Source organism: Python bivittatus, unplaced genomic scaffold (assembly GCF_059951505.1).
Source record: "Python bivittatus isolate LINGU-HERP-01145 unplaced genomic scaffold, Pbiv_v1 ctg000070_np1212, whole genome shotgun sequence".
NCBI lineage: Eukaryota > Metazoa > Chordata > Lepidosauria > Squamata > Pythonidae > Python > Python bivittatus.
This window is the reverse complement of record NW_028277034.1, coordinates 27,649,652-27,660,000: the sequence shown is the minus strand read 5'-3', so window position 1 is coordinate 27,660,000 and position 10,349 is coordinate 27,649,652.

Genomic DNA, 10,349 nt, shown 5'->3' with positions numbered 1-10,349 from the left:
ACCCATACAAAGGGGGTAGGGGGAACAGAAATAAGAACACTGTATTTTAGCCACCTCAGATTTTCTACTTTCCCACTCTATTTTATAGTCATTTTCATTTTGGAAGACTTATTGTGCAGGAAGATGATGAACACATACATTCCAAAGACTGCAAATTGCTAGGATCACTGGGAAACTGGGGGCAGGGACTGAATCATACTTTAACATAACAAGCAGAATGGCAGATAGGCCATCAAGAAACATAGGTATAAAAAAAAGTTGCCACAGATAATGATTTCTAGTTTATATTTATCAACTGGAGATAATAAAACCTAGAAAACAAAAGCATGGATAATGAGGTCCATCTCTAAACTTTTAAATTTCTATGAAACAAGAAAGCCTGGCTTCTCCTTACCATTATTCTTGGCCCTATTGTGGTTCTTCTTTCCAGTCTGCTTTAATTGATCAGGACTTCTGAAATGCATATAGCAATGGAAAAAGGGCAAAATGACAGGATGAAGAAAAAGGGAAAATAGTGTGCAGCATGACATCTTCTCTACTCAATCACAGTTTGGAGGACTCATATCCACCCCACACTGCCCTGTCTTACAAGACAAGATATGTTTGGACAGGCAGGAACAGCTACAGATGAGTGGGTCTTACTGAAAGTTATGAATATTACATAATTAATCAGCAGTTTTGGTCTACCAGCCCTGGTTCTAAGATATTCCCTGTTTGATTGCAGAACCTTTATTTTGACTTCAGAGTGAAGTGAAAATATTCTTGAAGAAAAAACATTGACTATTTTTCTTAAAAACAGTTTTGATTATAATCCCTTCAGACCTCCCAAGTTTCAGATTTCATCTGTTCTTGGCTGGTTCCCAGTTTCAAAGCAGACTATTGTTTTCCATAACTTCAGCTACTCATAAATTCCTGTCATGCCATAATTTTACTCTTCATGTATTTATAATCATTTCCTGAGAGTTAAAAGAGTTAGAAAACCTGTGATACTATTTCCAAATAACCTGTGGTAACTGTAAAAGATGAAAGAGAAAAAGCAGCAAAACAAAGAGGAAAAGGAAGAGGGAGAAGAAATAGCAGGCAGAATATTTTCCTGAATAACTCTATCTTATAGCACTAATTCAGGCATGGAGTACAAATCACATCATCCACTTAGGTCAAGCTGTGAGCGAAGAAATTTGGGAGCTTTTCTGGCAATCATGCAGCTTGTGCCTCTTTATATAAAAAGATTAGTTTCAGCTTTAGCCATATTACTATATCACCCTCAAGCCACAATTCCTGCATAAAAGATCAGGAACATTACATTATGTTCAATGAAAAATGGCCTTATCTAATGACCATAACCTTTATCTAACCACAATCCTCCCTCCCCAACTGCTAAGAGATCACTAAGGCACAACTAAGTAAGTACGGAATACCTATTCCCAGCACTTAACACTCTAGACCTTATAGAAATTTCTGGCTGAGTATTGAATTTGATTGTTAATGTTGTGCCAGTATCTCCAATATGAGTTGAAAGTAGGTCTCCCAGTAAATATGTCTCCAATATTCTCATTCTCTTTCTCTTTCTCTCTCTCTCTCTCTCTCTCTCTCTCTCTCTCTCTCATATCTAACTTGAAATCCTTACCATGGGATTTTTATCCCACTCATTACTTATATTTTATGCGGATTCTATTTGTTCTGGTACCATCTTTTTTCAGCTGACACAACATTGCTTTTAGAATTAAAATCAATTATACTTTAGTATTTCTCATTTACATCCTAAGATGTAAATGAGAAATGTAAAACATGAGAAATTGTAAAACATGAGGCATCATCATCATCATCATCATCATCATCATCATCATTAATCATCATCATCATCATCATCATCATCATCATCATCATCATTTTTATTGAATATAGATGTAGATAATACATGGGACAGATAGAAAAATCAAGTACAGGTAGATAACAGGTACAGGCAGATAAACAATACACTTGAGGGATTTTCTATACTCTACCCAGATAGCGTACTTTATGAATAGTAAAAGATAATAACAGTACCAAATCCCAATTTTAATCTGGGATTGAACTGTACAGAAACCAGTAATTTATAAACTCAAAGCAGCTGAATTAACAGGTGTTTCTGAAACTGGGGCTATCCAGTGTTTTGGATGACAAATTCCTTCAGGTTCTTCCAACATGGTAACTGATAAAAGATTATGAAATATAATGGGTACTATATTGGAAATGTTAGCTATTACATAAAAATATTCATGTCGTTTTCTTGGTATTGGTATGGAATTTCCTTTTTCCAAGATTTTTTTCCCCCCAACTTCCCATTCTTGCCTATAAATCTGCTATATCTTGAATCTCCCTCCCAAGTGCTAGTCAGATCGAACCCTACTTAATTTTCAAGTCCAGAGAAGTCCAGCCAGAGGCCTCCACCTTCTAAAATTTATCTATTCCTATATTTACATCTATTTTGAAACAAAGAAGATATAATAGAAAATCATGTCATTCCAAAAAATGGTACAAGTATTCTGTAAAAGTCTCTGATACAATTTGCACTGTATTGACCTAGCTGTGAAATTTAAGAAACATTATCTTTCATTAAAAAAAGCAAAGAATGCTCTTTTGTGTATTATTGACTAGTACAGAGGATGATGAGGTATAGAAAAACTATGTTCATCAGGCTAAAATAAATGGTAAACACAAACACACACTAGAGCAACTAATGCTTCTGTGGCAAATCTTGGCCTGAACCTAAATGTGAAAGGTGTTAAAGGAAATCACCTCACATCTGATTCTGACTTACATAATAAAACACCTGTTTGCTTGTGCTGAAAGCTAGAATGTAAGAGATCCAGAACTTAAAATGAGAAATGAACAACACCAACCAGGCTCTAAGTAAGTCTGTGATAAATTTGTAAGCATTCCACATTCTTGCAGTCAGTCCAGAGCTTGATGGAATGTTCTGTCCCTTTGAGGAGATATTGCCAACCTCTGAACTTTATTGCAATCTGAGTAGTATTACCTTCTATTCAAATTTCCATAAAGAGTATCAAATACAGTTAAATATCTGTGCCCCTTTTTAGGTTAATATGGTTATAAATTCCCATGAGATCTAGTCTGCTAAAAGATCTCAGAAATTAAGGAAAGAAAGTAATGATTCCCTGTGGTTATAGAGTAAAGGAGCCAGCAGTCATGGACTACATATAATGAAATATCCTTCTTCTTAAAAAGGTAGGAACACTGGCAGGGAAGAGTGGGAAGAGAGATAAAATCTTTCAGTAAATTCTCATCTATAGATTATCTGACTCAACTGTCTTTGACATTAAGGAATGACATTTTATGTGAATCTGAACCCTATGAATGAGATTGATAGTACAGCCAGAATCAGTGGGGGAGAGCAGATCTATGATTCTCCTTCGTATTTATTTATTTAATAGAAAATGTGCTTAATGACCAGTGGGTTAAAGCAGACAATTAAAACATAATAAAATACAATGAAAATATAACACTTACTGAAAGCTGTAAAAGAGCAGAGTGTATGGTGTCTTAGAAGAGACAATGAAAAAAAAATGTGGGTAAGAATTTCAGGATTACTCAAATCAAAAGGACAGACTCTCTCTGCAAAAGGGATTTTCTGGTACCTACCCTCCAATATCACTGTGGGGAAGATGTTGAACAGGACAGGCAAAAAGCTCTGCAATGCATAGCAGTGATGAGATTGAATATTTAGCAGGAACAAGAAGCTTCTGGTCTTCAGAATCCAGCCATGAGAATAACCAATACCCCTAGATCCATCTGCCATGCTACATCATAAACTCAGTGATGGATTTCTCCTCTAGCTTTCTCTTAATCTAAAGACAACATAAACTGGTGGAAGGAATCAGAAGAAACACACGTCAACTGAATTTTTTGTCTTCCATGAGAAGGGTAGTTATAACAGAATTAACTGGAGCATGTCAGTGTGATTGTTATCAATGTGCCAATGGTGTGTGTGTGTGTGTGTGTTTGGGATCTAAGTCCCTTTGAGAATACCATACATTTAGTTTTATTGTCATTAATTATGTGCCTTTTCTTCCTACAAAGTCTGCCAAGGCCCAGAGACATTGTGATGGAAGGCATGAGCGGGGAAGGTTCTGGAATGGAGCTTCAAGGTTGCCAGGAGGGAGGAGAGACATTCCAGGGGAAGCACCTCCTCAGTCCCCAACCCGAGTGTGGGAAAGTCAAGAGAATGAGACTGGCCCTACCCTAGGGCCTCATGGTTATACTTACTATTGTTGTGGTATAGATTTAGTCTGGCGAGATTCTTTCTATTAGGTGTAAGCTCATAAAGGAGCTAAACTGTTCTGAACTGTTTCACTGTTGCTCTTGGGTTGAACCTGACAGACATGTCCTAAGGCTAACTTGAGACAGAGAAAAGATTGCTGCATTGTCTGCATGAGCAGCATAGCAAGATGTCTGTCTTTTTGTTTGGGGTTTGTTGTTTGGAGTTGTTATAGTTTGAGATTTTGTAGCTTCGGGTTGGTGGTGGTGATGGTGAAATATGCTTTTGGTTATGGCTGCTATGATAGAGTTAAAATACATATTAAATAGAAGAGAGGCCAAGATACAGCCCTGTTTCACCCTTTCACTTATTGGGGTATCTGCAGTAAGGTGTCCAGCACTGTTATTTCTAACCTAGGTGACAGTATTTTCATGTAGCATCATGATTAGACAGAGAAGCAGCTGATCTATAGAGATACATGACAGCTTCTTACAGAGCCTGTTACATGGAATGGAGTCAAAGACTGACTTTGCTTATAAAATGTACCCCTTCCCCACAAATATTTATTTATTTAAAACATTTGTATAGCTGCCCATCTTAAAAATCAAACTCTGGGCAGTTTACAACATATAGATACAAAATGACAATATATAGAACTAAAAATAAAAACAAGAAAAACAGAAAACAATACAACAAAAACAAAACCAGAAAAACCTGGTGCTGCAACCTAAATACCACCAATCTCTCAGGAGATGGTATCTTGGCAGGATATTCATGTGTGAGGCAGCCAGATTCTCCACAATAGGAAAATTTCCAGAATAATATTTTTTGAGCAAATAGTGATGGTGTGACAGCTCCCAGTTCAATGGGTTAAACTTCAAAGGTTTCTGACAAGTCAGCAGATAGTCTTCTCCTTCTCCTTTTACCCTTCAAGTCATTATTGACTGTTGGCAACTCCCTAAATTTGAATAACCTGATTCACTATGGGTCATTCTGCAGGTTGTTCAAGCTTGTTAGATCTAAGTTTGATTCAGAATAATAGAAGTTCAGTGTTTCTAGAATTCTCCAGTTAGAATTGAAAAGCCCATCACACAGAAGTGGCTGTGATATTCTTCAGTTGATAATGAAATCAAAACACAACTGCTAATTATATCTTTTCCCTGTATATCTAGTGGAAAAAATTACAATGCAGCTTTTTTAAAAAAACAAACAAACTCTCCTTCTGGACAGTTGACTCATTTTGTCTTTATGAGAGCTTTGTGTGAAGATCCATGTCTGAGGATTGGACATATTCTATTACCTTAACTCTCTAGAGAGTGGGAGTCAGTTGCTTATTTGTGTAGAGAGGAAGAAATAGCTTGAAGCATTTTAAAGCAGTGTTTGTTCTTTGACCAGGCTTCTCCCAGACTGATTCCATTCTTTCATATTTAAAAACTATTTTATCCTTGTGTGATTATTTACAGCAGCCTAACAGCCTGCACCCTTGAAATATTGGAGTAGAACTCCCATCCTATTCAGGATGGGGATAAGAACAGTTATAGAATTATTCTGCACAGCAACAGCAACAGTAGTTAAGTGCTGTCATCCAGTGCAGGAACCAGTAGAAATAATTCCAATACAAGAAGGATGCTCAATATACTTCCCACCCTTATTCTGCTTTGACAATGAAGCAGAACAGGAGTTCTGCCTGACCCAGAAGTGGGGGACAGAATAAAAATATGGGGAAACACCTCCTTTGCTGCTAGTTACTGGCAGCAGAAGACCCATAGGTTTTTGCTGTTAGTTGTCCAATCCCACTTAGTAATTATTTGGAAGCTGATCTTCCGCTGACTCTCCCATGGTAAAGATCCTCCTGCCAGTTTTGGGCTACAATGCATAAACTGTTGGGTTTGGAGGTTTGCAGCTGTACTTCCAGAAAAAACAGCTCTGCAGCTAGTGTCCCTGTGATAAAGTCAGGTTTACTATGGGTATGCTGGCTGCAAAGCCCTTCCCTCTTCCTTTGTTGGAGGGGAAGATCTCTTTTCCCCTATTGGGGAAGTGGTTCATCACTCACCATCACTCACCAAAAGCAAATGGTCCTGGAAAGCAGTGGATGGGGCCTGGAGGATTCCATCAGCTGCAGATGACCAATGAAAGCATGATAAGCCCTTGCCCCGGACCTTACTTGGGTATGATGCACTTCACATGGACCAAATGACATGGCTTCTGACTGAAGAAGATGGAAACCACCACTTTAAAACTGGAGCAGAAAAAAAGTATGGGCAAAGGTGTGTGTGTGTGTGTGTGGTGTCATTGTGGCAGTAAGTTCCACTCCTATGCATGCAATAATTCTGCTACTCTTCTTTAACAAGCCTACATATATATACAGTATGTATCTTTATTTTTCTTGTACTCATGCAGAAACTTTAATAAAGGTATTTTATCATTTTTTTTCAAGTTGTGAAAGGAAATGAGGCAAAGTAAAAAATTTTAAAAAGGTAAATACAGGTGTGTTTACCCCGGAAACATGACAACAAACTCTACTTGTTACTCAGCATAGTGAAAACTTTTGACATAAATATCTTAATAAGCATCATAGAATATCACCAGATTTGTCATGGTTTATTGGAATGGGTTTCTTTTGTGATTTAGTTGCCAGCATCCTTTAAATCACTTTATTCACAATAAAACCTTGCTGTTTTTGATGTCCTGACAAAAGCAATCAGTGTTGAAAATATATGTATTTTCTGAGGTCCAATACTTCACCTATATCAGGCTGGAGTTCTTTCTTTTCTCTCTCTCCACACCCCCCCCCCTTTTTTTCCCCATTAATTTTTTCTTCTTTAAGTCCACAATTTGGAAATATCTGAGTTTTCACCCTTCTCCACTTGATTGATATTTTATTTTTTGTTCTTCCTTTTCTTTTAATCTACCATTTGCTAGATACTTATAAAAAAAATATTTAATGAGTGGTTGTTACACATAAAAGGCGAGGAATAAAATTCAGTGTGTATGAATATGTGGAAGGCCATGTAAATTAGGCTTTAAAAGCTGTGTTGTGGTTTTAATCTTTAATCTTTAACTATCTATAGCATTAATCTCTTTATTTGTAATTAAGCTGACATCCATCTGGGAGAGGCCCATAACAGTGCGGAGCCATCTTAATGAGTGCTCTCTGAGCTTTTGCCAGTAAGCTAAACTGTGACTCTGCCTTGTTTACATGAGAGACATGGTTCTTTCAAAGGGATTTTCAGAGGAGAAAATTAAGTGGCTTTTGTCATTGACATAGGCAGTCTGATATATTCAAGAATCTGCTTCTGACTGATTGTGGCAAGACAGTTCTAAGGAATATCTTCAGAAATCCATATGTGCTGGTTCCTGCACAGTGCAAGCAAAGATCAGCTTGGGGTATTTTCTATTTCATGTAATTGTTATATTTTAGCATTATAATTGAACTAGTTTAAATTTATGAACTGAAATATTTGTAGCAGTTCAAAATATAATCTTCCTAGCATTGGGGGGAGATGGGTGGGGATAAGTTTGAATGAATGAATGAATGAATGAATGAATGAATGAATGAATGAATGAATGAATGAATGGTTTATTTTTCTCCCAAGGTTTCTTCTTCTTAATAGCATTTCATATAGGTTCAGGTTTAAAGGTGCTATAATGTGGATTCTGCAAGAATACCTGAAGTTGTTCAGGCTTCCTGGAAAACATTTTGCAAAAAAATCTGGAATCCCAAGAAAGAGTTTATATTTTTGAAGGGGGAATAAGAGGCAAAAATTGTGTGCATCTCTGTGTGTGCCTTCTTCTTTCTCAGCCACCTTGTCAGCGGCAAGGTTCATTTCTGTGGAGTCCTTGGGGTTCTCTGAACTTGGTTGTTTTCTTGCAAATGTTTTGTCTATACACTATTCAAAAGAGACAATAGAAAGGAAAACAAAAGACCAAAACATCTCCTCACCAGCAATCATCAGCCAGATAAACCGAGATTAAGACCAAGATTATCACCAGACATACAATCAGCAGTAAACAATACCCTAATCAAGAAACTACCAGAGGAAAAAAACAAAACAAAACCCCCACCCCCACCAACACTGGAAGGGCATGCTACTATATATAAACACAGAGCAAACCGCATTCCATTCTAGCACTGACGAGGTTACCTATCTGGGTAATGAAATATTTGCACGAAAACAACCAAGCTCAGAGAAGCCCGAGGACACCACGGTTCAACCCTGAGCTACACATACTTTATTAAGGGTCTGCAGAGCCTGGTCAAGCACCCTAGGACATGTCAGGTGACATTCCTGGGACAAGATTCGATAACAATGTAATTTCCAGGCATCCACAGCTTTTGCATTGGTAAAACTAGTGATTTTTCTTACCTGAGGCCCTTTCCTGGAAGAGGGGAACTTGTGTTTAACAAGGCCCTTATGCTACTATATGTGACATTTAGGCTCATCAGCTCCTTTATAACTGGCCAAGTTTCATGCTTCATTTGTTTATGTAGCAGTCCATATGAAATAAATGAAGAACTCAAGGATGCAGTTTTACTGCAGAGATTAAGGACTTTATGTTTCATTTATAATTTGACAATAATATTGCTTGGAGCTTACAATGAGCCACATTTTGCTGTAACCATATTGCAGAGATTTGCCTTATTTTTAAGAAATAATAATAATTTAATATTATAATCTGTGTGTGAACATTGATTAGTCTGGTGCAAGAGAGTGATATAACATGTTAATACAAAGAAAGAAATAATTTCCAATGAATCTGCCATACACAATGTAGAGGCTGTAATGCTTACCTCAGCTGCAGCATCAAATTAAATATGGATTTTCAACTGAAAAGTTTGAAGTAAGTTTTGAATGATTGAGCATGCTTATCAAAACACACACACTAATTTAAAGACCTTCCTTATAAAGACATTTTAGATTTCCAATTCCAGATAGCAAACAAGAAGGTATGACTCTTTTTGCCCCAGGACACTTGGCTTTTGAATGGCATTTCAGGATTCACATTTCTCCCAAAATAAGTATAAACTGTACAAAATGTGGGTGAAATTCAGACCAAAAAATAATTTGTTTAATTCAGAGGTAATATAATTTCTAGCCATGTCTAACAGCTTCTCCTTTGCTACTTTCAACATTCTGAAGTAATGTTTGGAGGGATATGGGTCCTCCAGTTATGCATTGAGCCACTTAATGTATCTCCAGTTGAACCCCTGAAGTTCTAAACTTTACTTCTAAATTCCTTAGATAGTACAAAACAATCAGGTTATGAATAAATTTCAACATTACTCATGGTTGTTCTTTTGTAAGAAATTTTTGTTCAAAAAATGCAATAAAGAAGCACTGAAAAGTTCTTGATCCAGGATCCAGCCACTGATTGTCTTCTTTTCTCTTTACTCCTATTTTCCTGCCTTGGTAGTGGCTCTAGTAACTCTATTATACTTGAGTAGATCCTCTCACCTCAGGTAACCTAGGATGGATAAGAACAGAAAAGGTACAGGAAAACCTTAAAACAAAAGGACATATCCTATTTCCTGAACATTTGTGTGAGTGTGCACATAGGCACGTTCTAATCAAGGGTTTATTTTTCTCTTATTCTCATTGGATTATCTGGTAATAGGCAAATGTGTGGAGAGTATGTGGGCAGCTAACAATTAGATAATTGTTTGTGGAAGCAAATGTGATCCTAAATAAATTTTTAATATTCTGAGATAATTATGTAAAGTAACTTTAGGGTAGGTGTGTACATACTGTATGTATATATATGTGTGTCTGTGTGTGTGTGTCTGTATACACACACAAACACACAAACACACTTATTTAATGTTTTGTGCACAGCTGGATCTAGTACAATGTTAAATTTTATATTTTTATTTGTTCTGACTGGTATTGTGGATTTTCAGTAATGGCTAAAGCAAACCATTAAACTTACTTAAGATAATAATATATTCAGATTTACAATGCCCGGTAGAGTCTGCAATTGTTTGTTTACAGGTCATATTTATTTTTAATTGCATAAATATGGCCAATTAATATGGCAGCCTGCAATCCTATAGATTTCCTTAATTTAAAGTTTTGCATTTTCAACATTCTAT